The following is a 13,461-nucleotide window of genomic DNA, read 5'->3' on the forward strand; positions in this document are numbered from 1 at the left end:
TTAAAATAGACAAGCTCTCACAGAAACCTCTGATAAAGTTAGCACCTTCTAACGCTGGAAACTTCCTTTAAGTTTCTTAAACTTAAGTTTCTTAAATCCGGTGGGGGATTTTTCTCTTCACAGGCATCATGGCAGCAAAAGCGGAAGAGACTCACTTTGTGGCCATCTTCACACGCACCCATTACTACCTCGGCTCTTAGCGCCCATCCTCATCCCTCTAGCTCTGGACTATCGCGATACCTAGGCGACTCGAGCTATAATCCCGTATTTCACCTATGAAAAGCCCACTCTCAATATTTCCACCGGCGGCACGAACACTCTTCCACATCCTTTCCCCTCCCCGCCCCCGAAACAATTTCTCAGTAGTAACTTTTTACCGAAATAAGTTTGCCCCACATTTCCTAACAGGCACGTCCCCAGTACACCACCTTGCCTTTGCTTCAAGGCTCTTTCCCTTACATTACTTGATCCCCAAGAGAATTCTGGGGTGGGCAGGGATTGGCGCGAGACCAAATTTGGAGAGAAGCCTCTTACTCAGGGCCAGGACTTGGGGGAGGCGAGAGGGGCACCGAGCGCGAGACCCAGAGGCACGCGGCACCGCCTGAACCCCGAGAACGAGCGCCCCTTTCCATTCGGCGCCTTAGGACCCTCACTCGCCTCACCCCGCTTTTACTGCCACCGCTTCCTCAACACCCCCCAAAGTCATCGAAAGCTGACTCCCCGCGTCTGGTCCTCCTCAAGTCCCCCGCAGGTGCCACCGCCCACCTCGCCCTCCCGGCGCGGGGGTCCCGCCCCCCTGGCCCACCCCGCCCTCCAACGGGATTTCGCGTTCCCCGGCCCGCCCCCGCCGCTCCTCCTCCTGGACACACAGCCCTCCCCGCCGCAGACGCGGTCTCCGCCTGGGGCTCGCTCGGCCAGCTGTCCTCTTTCCCCCAGCCCTCGGAACGGGGAGTGGACGCCCCGCTAACCCCAGGCAGGCAGTTGGTGTGTCCCTCCGCTTCCCCCTAGTTCTCTGACCCCTTCGACTCTCCCTCCCTCAGGCTCCCCGGTGGCGAGGTGCGGAGGCCCGGCCCCACCGACGGGCCAGGGCTTGTTTACTCACTCACCCTCCATCCCGAGCCGCAGGGACCCGCCGCTAGCACGCCTGCGCGCCGCGGCCCCGCCCCCGCGCCGCGGCCCCGCCCCGCGCCTCGTCCGGGCGCGTGCGCACTGCGCCGCCCGCGCCCCGCTGGTCAGGCTCCCTGGGCTTCCTTCTTCGCAGGTCTGTGGTTTGGCGCCAGTACCCCAAACTCAGGAGTCCGAGGTGGTGCAACCCGAGTCCGAAGATTTCCCAGGCGGCGCTGTCAGGGGACAGGAAGGGCTCTTGAGAAACTTCCTGGAGCCATTATTATCCTCTTGAAGACCCAACCAGCGTTGCATCATCCCCACACACTGGTGATATGCCACTTCTCACTTCAGCATATGACACCAACCTGCAACCCCTTCATACAGATCTTTGACAGATATTTGATCTACAGATATCCCCAAACACCCATCTAGGGCTCTAAGTTATCATTCTTGCTTTATTTACGCTGGGCTTCCCTATTTTGTCAATAGTTTTCCCAGTCACTTAGATTCAAATCAATTGCCTTGAGTCAAAGTATCCTCTCACAAGATACTTATAAGTTACACAAGGAAAAAGAGTAACTTTACAGGAGAGAAATCTAGCAGACATCACCTTAACCAAATGATCCAAGTTAATATCACTAGTGCTGAGATAATATTTTTACTAAGTACCTCTCAATATAATTCAATGAGGACACAAAATCAATTCCATAGTAGTCTTGAAAAAAATGCATAAGCTGAATTAATGAGGAGGAAGCATCAGACAAATCCAAAATAAGGGGTAAATCTGCACAATAACTGGCCAGTATCTTCAAAAATATCAAGATTGGGACTTCCCTGGTGGTCCAGTGGTTGACTCTATGCTTCACCTGGAGGGGGTCGAGGGTGCAGGGCCAAAAAAAAGACAAAGAAACAGTGAGGAACTGTCCAGATTGGAGGAAACTGAGGAGACATGACAAGTGAATGTAAGGTGTGATCCTGGATTGGATGTTGGTCCAAAAAAGGCACACCAGTGGGATAATTGATGAAATTAGAATAAGATCTGTAGATGAGTTAATAGTATTTTGTCAATCTGAATTCCTGGTTTGGGCAATCACACTTCGTCAACAATTGAGGAAGTTGGCTCAAGGGCATACAGGAAACTCTCTACCACTTGTAACTCTTTTGTAAATCTTAAATTATTTCAAAATATAAAGTTAAAACTTAAAATACAAATTAACATCACCTTAAATTTGTCTTCACAGGCTTTTTTTTTCTTTTGGCTGTGTAATGCAACTGTGGGATTTGGGATCTTAGTTCTCCCCACCAGGGATTGGTTAACCCATGACCCCTGCTGTGGAAGTGTGGATTGCTAACCACTAGATCACCAGGGAATTCCTGCTACATACATAATTTGAAAGCTGATAATAATTTTTTTCCAAATAATCATAACAACTCTGTGAAGCAGGTAGGGAGGATTTTAGTTTCCCACACAAAGCTATTCTGGCATAAAGGAGTTATAATATTGTCATGATGAAAAATTACCCTATCAGGTCTCTGGATTTCAGATTTAGTATTTTTTTTCCTCATATCAGAAATTTTTCTTTTTTTCTCTTGCCTACACCCAATTTCGGAGAAGGCAATGGCACCCCACTCCAGTACTGTTGCCTAGAAAATCCCATGGATGGAGGAGCCTGGTAGGCTGCAGTCCATGGGGTTGTGAAGAGTCGGACATGACTGAGTGACTTCACTTTCACTTTTCACTTTTATGCATTGGAGAAGGAAATGGCAACCCACTCCAGTGTTCTTGTCTGGAGAATCCCAAGGATGGGGTCACACAGAGTCGGACACGACTGAAGTGACTTAGCAGCAGCAGCAACACCCAGTTCACCACCAAATCAAAGTAAATAGTCCTTCACACTTGGCAGTTTGCCATGATGTTCCTTTCCATTCCAAATGCCTTTTTTAGATCAGTGGTTCTCAAGTTTGGTTCACATTGAAGTCACCTGAGCAGCTTTAATAACTACTGATTTCCTCCTCCCACCTACAGAGAGCCTGATTCATTGGTCTGGGGTTTGGCTTGGGCTTCAAGAAGTCTAAGAGCATCCCAAGTGATTCCACTGTGTAACAAGTTTAAGAACCGTGGCACCAGTAGTCCCCAAGCCTTTTGGCACCGGGGACCAGTTTTGTGAGAGTTTTTTTCATGGATAGGGGAGGGGACAGTTTCAGCATGATTCAAGCACATTACATTTATTGTGCTCTTTATTTCTAACCTGATGCTGCCACTGATCTGATAGGAGGTACCAGTGCGTGGCCTGGAGGTTGGGGCCCCCTGTGTTACACTACATAAATACTTGTTGAAATAAAGAATATGGTTTAAAAAAAGGCCAGGGGCGGGGGGGGGGGGGGGGGGGTGGGGGAGTGGGCAGGTGGCAGATAAAAAAAAAAAAAAAGGAATCTGAGTTACCTAAGGGAAGATGTTCAGAAGGTCTGAATGTCAGGACTGAGACTGGAGGGCAATTTGAGAACCATCAACTCTGTTGGTAACTAACACCATGGGAGTGACCCACGTTGTTTTAGGGAAGTATGAAGTATGCCAAGTGACAAGAGGAGAAATACAAGAGGAGAACAAATGTCTTTGTTCTGCATAACAAAGACAATATATTTATAAAAATATTTTGATGTGGAAAGGAAGGAAGGTGAAGGGATTTATGTCAAAGTTATAGATCAGAGTGTACAATCCATCTCAAACTCCACCTCCTCATGAACCCTCCCATCCCCCAAGATCTCCCCCAGCTTCAACACTGTTACCACTTTACACTAACTACCAGGCTGTCTACCTCTTTCCTATCCATCACAACATTTGGCATAGGACTAAACCCAGGGTTTAATAATCCTTGTTCACTAGAAGATTATAAAAACAACCTTCCACACCACCAATAATTGTGGGGTTCTTGGGGAAAATTTGTCTGCCAATTGGTTGCTCTCTCCCTCTCTGAAGGGAGAGAGTTTTTCCTGAGACCAGGCTCTTTCTTAGCTGATCATGGTCCATGAGATACTATAAGCCAATTTTTTGTTTGGCTAGCTCTTCCTCTTTTTCTTTTCCAACCCTTCAGGTCTTTGTCCTATAAATTCGTAGAAAAACTGTTGGCAAGTGGTCAGCTATTGGACCTTTGAAAAACAGTACCATCACCCCTGCCCCACTCCTCCCAGCCCCTCCCCCAGGCAGTTAATAGGAATAACTGTGTCACTCCTGGCTTCCAGTTGCTCATCTTGCTCTTAAATCGCAGGCCTCTGGGGCTGAAAGAAACTGGACAAAGTGTGCTGAGTAGCCTAATGGGGTTGGTTCTTTTTCTGAAAGTTCTCTATTGCGGAAAAATAAAATTATGTGTTTAATTTCTGAAACCTGAGGCCTGATTTGCCTTGGCAGCCCTTCTCCCAGGCTTGGCTGAGAGTCCAGCAACACTAGCACACTGATTAATACCAGCTCAACTTGCTCCCTGGAGAAGAAGAGCATTATTTACTTGACCATTTTCTTAAATCCTTTTTAATTTGCATGTATGTTAGCATGATCTTCTTGGCTTTAACATGCTGTATCTCTGACCACTGGCCCCAAAGAAGCCTCAGGGAAGACTGTTCTTCTCTGTGCCCTCAGTATCCCCATCCCCAAGCAAGATTTTGTTCTACTCAGTGGTTAGAAACGACATTTCTGTCACATGTTCTAAGTGTACTTTTGTCCCCAGCTGGTCTTCAGGCCACTGCTAGAAAGGGAGGGAGCCGATGCTTCCCAGAGTTCAAACAGAATTCTGCACTATTCCTTTCTCTCTTCCAACTTTTCTCCCTTTCTCCTTCCTTCCAGCCCCCTTTGGATGCTGACCCCTCTGCTCATTCAGCCCCTCCCGTGTAAAGCCCACGGGGCTATCAAATAGCGTTTCTCCAAGGGGACACAGGAGTGCAGAAAGGCTGAGCCCCAGACAGTCCCTGACAAGGGAAGTGTAAACACAGCTGTGGAGATGGGAGCAGACCCTCCTCTCTCCTCCCCCATTTCCCACCCAGAAGCAGGGGAAGGCCACCCTGCTGTGGAGAAACAAACAAGCAAACAAAACACAGCACAAGCCCAAAGCCTGCACGAAGGTCACCAGAAACTGGGGCTGCTGCCCAGGCCTTGGTGGGGCCAGCTGAATTGCCAGACCCCTCCCTGAACACTCAGAGTCAGAGGCAAAGGCGACTCCAAAGCAAGTTGAGGTCTGGACATCCCTGAGCCTGGAAACATAGCTCAAGTTTTGAAGCTTCTCCACTTCCGGACATTTTGTCCTCTGATCTCAGAAACCCAGCTTTCCACCTCAGGTACTTAGCCCCTGACCCCTAGTTGCTTCGGGATCATAATAATGCATTCAATTCAGCAAGTAAGAACAGGCCCACAATAAACCCTTGTCCGTGGCTCTTAAAAAGTTTAAATTCTGAACCTCCAAGCCAAAATATTAGAAAAGGGCCTCCTTAGCTTTTGTTAATTATAAGATAAACAGTTCTAGCAGGAAGGGGAATTACTTTGGGGGATTACTTGGGTGGGATTCAGGCCTTGCTTTGCACATACTCTGAAAGCTCCAAGCCCATGGCTAGGGTGGTGCTGCCCACTGTCACTCTCTCAGCACAGTTAATGCAGGGCCTGGATCCCACGGGACACGCCTTTGGCACGGCCCTGTCTGGGAAGTGGCCCCAGTCGGGTGGACAGCTAATGAGCTGTGCTTCCTTCCTGGCTATCAGGGTCCTTGACTGTGTAACTGCAGAAACAGAAAACGATCCCAGCCTTCACACACTGACCATTCAGTGTGTGCCTGGCATTGTGCTAAGTTTTTTATAATGGGTCATCTCATTCCATAGGAAGTCAGCAATATTCTTATGCTCATTTTACAACCGAAGAAACCAGGGCTTACAGAGATTGTGGAACTTGCCCAAGATCAGCCAGCTGGTAAATGGAGAGGCCAGGATCTGGGCCTCATCATTCTGACTTCCAACCTATGCTCAAAACCCCTCCATTCTCCCTCCTCTTGTCTCTAAGGTCTTCTAGCTCTGAATCACAGGTCTGGATTGTCTCCATGGTTTTCTCCTTTCACCAGTGGCGCCAGAAAGAGAAATGTGTTTGGGACTCTCATCTGCAAGTTCAGAGGAAGAGTTCCTAATCAACAAGGGGCTCCTTACTTCCTCTGTGCTGGAGATGCCAATCACAGCTGGACACTGGACAAACCCCTGTATCAGCAGGGCACAGCCTGTGTGCAAGATGAACAAATCCTAGCCAGACAGGAAAGGGGAGTTCCCTGTGGTTCTATGATTTCCGCTTCTTTCTTCCCTGGCTTATCAGCAGGATCCTCTACTGCTGATACTGTGGTCCTTTGAACCCCACTGCAGCTAGGATGAAGTACACGGCTATGGAGACTTTTTTTGGAGAAAGTACAACAGATCCCATCTACAGATCCCATCCATGACACCTTAGGGAAAGAAACAATGAATCACATTTATTTATATATTTAACACATTGCCTTTAGCATTCACATAAATTCATTAGCTGGTGGCTAAGACGGTAAAGCGTCTACCTACAATGCGGGAGACCTGGGTTTAATCCCTGGGTTGGGAAGATCCCCTGGAGAAGGAAATGGCAACCCAATCCAGTATTCTTGCCTGGAAAATCCCTACAGTCCATGGGGTCGCAATGAGTCGGACACAACTGAGTGTCTTCACTTCACTATTGTATTGGATGTGAACCTATCTTATCTTGTATAATCCTTGCAAGATGCCTGGGGAGGGGGTAAGTCTTGTCATCCCCATTTTACAGAGAAGAAAACTGAGGCTCAGGGAGATTGACAACATTGGCCATAATCACATGACTGGTAAGTAGGAGGGCTGGGAATTCAAACCCAGGCTGAGACTTTCTGACTCCAAAGTCTGTATTCTTTTCAATAAAGTGTTGTGTAATGAAAACAAAACAAAACAAAACTGAAATTATGAAATGGGAAGGATCTCAGAATATCTTGGAAATAAAGTTCCATAATTGTATGTGGTACACATTATGATAGCAACTACCATTTATCGCATGCTTACTAGTGCCAGGAATTGGGCTAAATGCTTTAACATGCATCATTTCTACTGCTCAGTGAGATACACATTAGAAACCCCATTTTTGTAGATAAGAAACCAAGCAGGTTCAAAGGGATTAAGTAACTCGTACAAGGTCACAAACAGCTAAGAGTGATGGTGCTGGGATTCAAATTCAAGTCTGCTTGACTCCAAAGTGTGTACTCTTAATCGCCTAGCCAAGAGAAATAATAATAAATGTTGACTATGAGCCAAGCACTCCTCTAAGTTCTTTAACTCATAACTTATAGATATTATTATCTCCATTTTAAAGATGATGAAAATAGCGTCTTTTATAGTATCACTTAGGTTTCCCTGGTGGCTCAGACAGTAAAGAATCTGCCTGCAGACCTGGGTTCGATCCCTGGGTCAGGAAGGTACCCTAGATGAGGGAATGGATACCCACTCCAGTATTCTTGCCTGGAGAATCCCATGGACAGAGGAGTCTGGTGGGCTATGGTCCATGTGTTCGCAAAGAGTCAGACACAACTAAATGACTAAGCATGTCAAGCTTACATTACACACACAACATGTGTTTAATACACATGCACTATTAGTGTCATATTTGCTTAACTTATGTTGGATCCTTGTTTTGATCTAGAAAATTACTTTCTTCCTAGTGTCATGGATTCTTTTTCCCCCAATGTCCATCTATGTATTAAAGTCTTGGGAGAAAGGATGTGAAAAGATAATATCTGCAGGTGAAGTAAACATAGTCGGGGCAGGGGTCATACTGAGAGGGGAAGGCCCCTTGCGACATGAGGAGCCCTATCTGTTTGCTCTTCCAGCCAATATTCCTCATTCCTTACTATTTCCTTCTGTCTACCAGATCAGATAGCAGGTTGACTTCCATTAGGTGTTGATTAACCTTTCTTAGCCTCAGTTTCCTCCTTTGTAAAGTGGGTTGCTATGGTACCTACATACATACAGCCGTGAGGGGTTTTGTTTGTTGGTTTTGGCTGTGCTGAGAGGCATGTGGGATCTTAGTTTCCTGACCTAGAAGAACCCTTGCCCTCTGCAGTGGAAGTGCAGAAACCTTACCCACTGGACCACCAGGGAAGTTTGTAAACTGGGAGTTTTTAAGGGAAACAATATGTATGAAGCATGGAGCACACCGCTTGACTCCCTCGGGGTACCCGCATGTTATACAACACCTAGACTTCAGGGTGGGAAGGGGTAGAAGGGTTCCTAGGGGTGGTTTCAGAGGACAGTTGTTAAGAAATGGAAGAAGGGTAAAAGCAATCCTGGCATCTGGCATTGGGTCCTCACAGTAAGCATGAGTCAGCCCCAGGTGCCGAGGGACCGGCAGTGTTCTCAGCACTGCTGGGTGTGTGCTGTGGTCTTTTGGCCATGGTCCTTTTCAGTCATGCTGTCTGAGTATCATTCTTGTAAATCTGGCCTGGGTTCTTTTCAGAAAAACAGCCTCCACCATGTGATGTCATGGTCCAGCCTGGGTCAGGGAGGGAAGTGGGGAGGACATTGTGTATACGGAGATGAGTAAAGCAGGATCTTCTTATTTTTAGAGGGACCCATCTGATTGTGGAAGAAACTCTCTATCCTTCTCTCTTCCACTCAAGATTCAGTAAAGGAGACTTTCCTGGTGGTCCAGTGGCTAAGACCCTGTGCTCCCAATGCAGGGTCCAAGGTTCGATCCCTGGTCAGAGAACTAGATCCCACATGCCACATCTAAGAGTTTGCATGCCGCAACTAAAGATCCTGCATGCTGCAACCAAGACCTGGCACAGTCAAATAAATAATTTTTTTTTCAAAGCATGAAGTAGTAGCATCAAGTAGTCGTGATTTCAAACCCTGGCTTTGCCAATTACTTCCTCTGAGACCTTGGGCAAATCACTAGTGTTTTGTCCATTTCATCCATGGACAAGATAATTCTGATGTTGTGGTGGGGAATTTTTAAGAAATGCTTGCAAATCACTCAGCATAAGTGTCAGGGAATACACTCTGCAGCACGTAATAATTGTTCAATAAATGTAACTACTTTTAAGTCCCCAGCAGTTGATAAGGAATATGGTTTGACCGTTTTCCCTGCTTTTCCCTCATAACTTCTATATATGACCTGAGAATCAACATTTTTTCTGATAACCGTTCTTCCCCATGAGAGGCGGTCATGCTTCTCATGCCAGTATCCTGGAAATGAGGAGGCTGGGGAGAGATGGAGTAGTTGTGTCCCTACTCCCTTGTCTTCCCTCCCTTAGCCAGCTGGCTCCCTGGCTGTAGCTCTTCTGAGTCTCCCTGCTGCCTCCCTGCACTCTGAAGACAGTCTCCTCTCTCCAGCTTGGAAAGTTCAGTCCTTCCCAGCTGGAACTCTGGGCTTCCCTGACCCTAGCTCTCCCCTACACCTTTTCCTGTGCTCTGTTCTTTATTTTCAGACAGCTGGGGAAGATGCCAGCATGTGTGATTGTCTCTTCTCGGTAGAGATGGTAATTCCTGGATGCTCTGGAAGTAATTTTACTGTGTAGGAGGCTGCCTGTGCTTTTGACTCCCTCATGTTGTTCTGGATTTGCCTGTGTGTGTAGGGGGAAGGCTGAGGATTAGAAAAGGCACTCCTTAGGATCAAATCACCTCTCTCCCCCCTGCTCTAGGCAGGATGGCCATTGGCTAGTAATAAGAAGAGAAATTTACAAGGCAGTGAGATCCCTGCCCAGGAGAAGTCAATATAGGTTGAAGCCAGAAATCTCAGATCAATGTCCAGTTGGATCAGAACCAGATCTTCCTCTTCCCAGGCACTGGGGGATGGATGTGGGGTAAGGACAGAGGAATAAGGGACTGTATAGGGAACTCAAAGCCTAGATTGCACTGGACATAAGGGTAAAAGACTGAAGACAATACTACCTGGCAATTAAAAAGAAAGAGGTATATTTATATACAGTATCAAAGATAACCCAAGACATATTACTATCTTAAAAAAAATCACTGGAGAAGGAAATGGCAACCCACTCCATTATTCTTGCCTGGAGAATCCCATGGGCAGAGGAGCCAGGAAGTCTACAGTCCAAGGGGTCTTAAAGAATCAGACACGTCTGAGCCACTTTCACTTCCACTTCACGGAATGATTTTCAAATCAAAACTCACTGTCATAATAAAGTTCTCTTTAAACATACAGCAATTCCTCAACGATCGGAAGCAAAAAAAAAAAAAATCACTGAACAAGGATATTAATTCTAATTTTCCTTTTTTGAAGTCCAAAATATGTGGGGAAGGTGAGAAAGGAATGGGGGTATAAGGTTTTCTGTTTTTAAATATTTTGCAGTGAGTATACAGTAAGTCCCCTACATATGAACTTTCAAGTTGTGAGCTTTCAAAGATGCAAATGTGCATTCCATCAATGTCATGCATAAATGAAACTGCAGCTTGCCCTCCATCTCCTATTGCTGATGAGCCTTCAGCTCTACCATCACCCACCCCCTCTTCCTCCCCTGGTCAGTAACTCTTCTTGCCTGTTCACTCAATGCCAGCCTCTGTACGCCAGCTGTTGCACTGTACTTTATAAGGTATTGTATTGAAAGATTAAAAATGTTTTATTTTTTTGTTTATTTGTTTTTATGTATTATTTATGGGAAAGTATTATAAGCCGATTACAGTACAGTACTGTACAGCTGATCCTGTTAGTTGGGTACCTAGGCTAGTTCTGTTTGTTGCACTTAAAAACAAACTGAACTTATGAATGTACTACCATAATCAAACTCGTTTGTATGTAGGGGACTTACTGTATACTTATGTATTACTTGCAATTAAAAAGTATGTCTTTATAGCAAAAAGATGTAGTTTTAAAGCAGAAATAGACTTAGAAAGGAAAGTTAAGCCCCCACCCCCCCCCAGGGGTGGAAAATAGGACTTCCCATGAAAGAACCAGCCTCTGTCCCTAATGAAGCCCTTCTCTGGCCCTTGCTACAGATCATTTCCTATAACAACTTGGAAAAGATGAGGTTTCTAGCCCCTGTTCAGTCTCAAAGGACCTGCATAGCAGACCCCCAGTTACCGCGATGTCCCCAGAGGTCACTGAAAACAGCCAAACATCCAACTAACTAGAAGAGTGAGAAGAGGGAAATCAGGAGGAGAGGAAATTTCCAGATTCTCCAACAGGAGGTTTGGACTCCCAAGACCAAGAAACATTACAATAAGCTCTCCTTTGGAGGTCTCCACATCTTGATGCTAGCTTAAACCCAACTCTAGGGCTAAAACACCACTCTCTACCAAGTCCCTTATATTTTCCTTTAGCTATTATAGTCATTATTATTATTTTTGGCTGCACTGCACAGCATGTGGGATCTTAGTTCCCCAACCAGATACTGAACTCTCACCCCCTACATTGAAGGTGTGGAGTCTTAACCACTGAACCACCAGGGAAGTCCCAGGCCATTTTATATATGAAAATATTGAGCTCCAAAGATGTGAAATGACCTACCTAAGGTTACACAGTGAGATAGACGCAATATCTGCCTTCAGAAACCTAAACAATCTTTGTTTTTATTCATTATTCCATATTGTTTTATTTCAAGTCCAACATGTGTTTTTATCAACTTTTATCTTAATCCCAAACCCAATTCTAACCCACAGCGGACTCAGGTACTTCTGGCCAATGGCAATGGCTGATTTTGCTTTCTGTCCCTCCTGGCTTCCTCCTCCCATCTTATTACCTAGAAGTCTCCCTCTTGACCATGCTTCCTTCTGAGAAAGTGCAATCACAGGTGGGAGGGAAGGAGTGGAATTTGGTCCTAGCCTGAAGTGACTCCAAGGCAGCCTGGTTCTTTTCTGTATGTTGCAGAGGATGATTTTGGGAAGGCTTTGGGGTTCATGCCAGTTCCCTTCTCCCTCTGGATTCCTTGCTAAAGCAACCTCTTGATCCTACCGATGGAAGACCAATAGGTTATCAGTGGCCATGATTTAAGAGCCTAAGATCCTGAGATGAAGAGCTAAAGCGAGATCATGAAAGATAATTTGTGGTGGGCAGGAATCCTGTAAACTGGGACACAGCAGCAGCTGAGTCCAAGGGTCAGTGTCTGGGAGTAATTTGGGAAAGTTTGGTGCCGACAGCTGTGTCTGGAGTCGAACGTCATGAACAAATCAGCTTCTGGGATCCTCAGAATGATGAAGCTCTGGCTCAGGACACACAGTCAGCTGTGGTGTGGCAGCAGTCAGGGCCGCTGGGGCCCCAGACTCAGCCTTGCTGTTTCTCAGCTGCATGACTTCAGGCAAGTCCTTAGGAAAGGAGGAAAGGAAACTAGACTCTGCTGAGTGAGGGCAATGCCCTTTCACAAGCATCACTCTCACTGCAGATCAGGGTAGCACCCCTCTTTTACAGGGGAATAATCTGAGAATCCACGAAGGTAACTGAAGACATTGCAGGCTATGTAACTGGAAAGTGGGAAGACAGGATTAGAACTCAGAGCCTCTGAGCTCCAGTCCTGGGCTCTTTCCTCTGAGCAGTAAAGTTTGTACCCACCTCACGATGAAGTCGCCCATTGTAGGTTCTAAACTCTTCCCTTCTCACAACCTTGGTCCTGAGGAGTTGTGGCCACCTTCTTGGGGATGGAGCAGTCATACTTTTGCCCCTGTGCTCAATCTGGTTTGGGGGGTCTAGGCCCCAGGGGGTGCCTCGAAGGGAGGGTATTTGGACTTTGGTTTCCCTGTACCCCATCCTCAGACCTTCTCCCCAGGGCTGGCTCCCTTTCCTCCTCCTCCTCGGGTTTTGGCAGGCAGACTGACATCAGTGGGTGTTCCCAGGGAAAGGGAACTCTGAGCCCAGCTCCAGGCGCCCCTTCCCCCATGGCTCAGGGCAGCCGCAACCCCCAGCCTTAGAGACTGCAGCGTTGAGAAGCCCTCTGAGCTCCCAGCCAAGCCCTCTGAGCTCCCAGCCCCCTTCCTCTTTTCATTATCTCCCCACACACTCCCACCACCTCACCGAGAAAGAAAAGGGGCCACTAGAGTTCGGGGAGCAAATGCTCGGAGACCTGGCGAGTCCTGGGCGCCACGCGGCCGAGCCCAGGAAATGGATCCCGGTTCTGGGGTTACGAGGGGAGCTGTCCAGCCCCGCGGGGTGAGCTAGCAGAAGGGGTGGGCCAACGCCGGCCAGGCGGAGGGAGCGGCGGGCGCCAGGGCCGGGTGGGGCAGCGACTCCCCCTCCAGCCCGCCGGCCCCGGGCGTCGCCCCCGCCCCCCACGTGGCCGCAGCCGTCCCAGCCCCCGCGAGGAAGCGGCGCGGCTTCCTGCGGCTTGGGACCGGGATATAGGC

General features: G+C 47.4%; 1 protein-coding gene across 2 annotated transcripts in view; it reads right to left on the reverse strand.

Annotated features, from left to right (window-relative positions):
* Positions 1 to 1,156, reverse strand: part of EZH1 (enhancer of zeste 1 polycomb repressive complex 2 subunit) — a 31,030-nt gene extending 29,874 nt beyond the window's left edge. For both annotated transcript variants that reach the window (XM_061144082.1, XM_061144079.1), the window contains exon 1: positions 1,107 to 1,156. The gene's annotated coding sequence lies outside the window, so the exon portion shown is untranslated. The remainder of the gene's footprint in view (positions 1 to 1,106) is intronic.
* Between the last annotated feature and the right edge of the window lie 12,305 nt (positions 1,157 to 13,461).

Source organism: Dama dama, chromosome 5 (assembly GCF_033118175.1).
Source record: "Dama dama isolate Ldn47 chromosome 5, ASM3311817v1, whole genome shotgun sequence".
Lineage (NCBI taxonomy): Eukaryota > Metazoa > Chordata > Mammalia > Artiodactyla > Cervidae > Dama > Dama dama.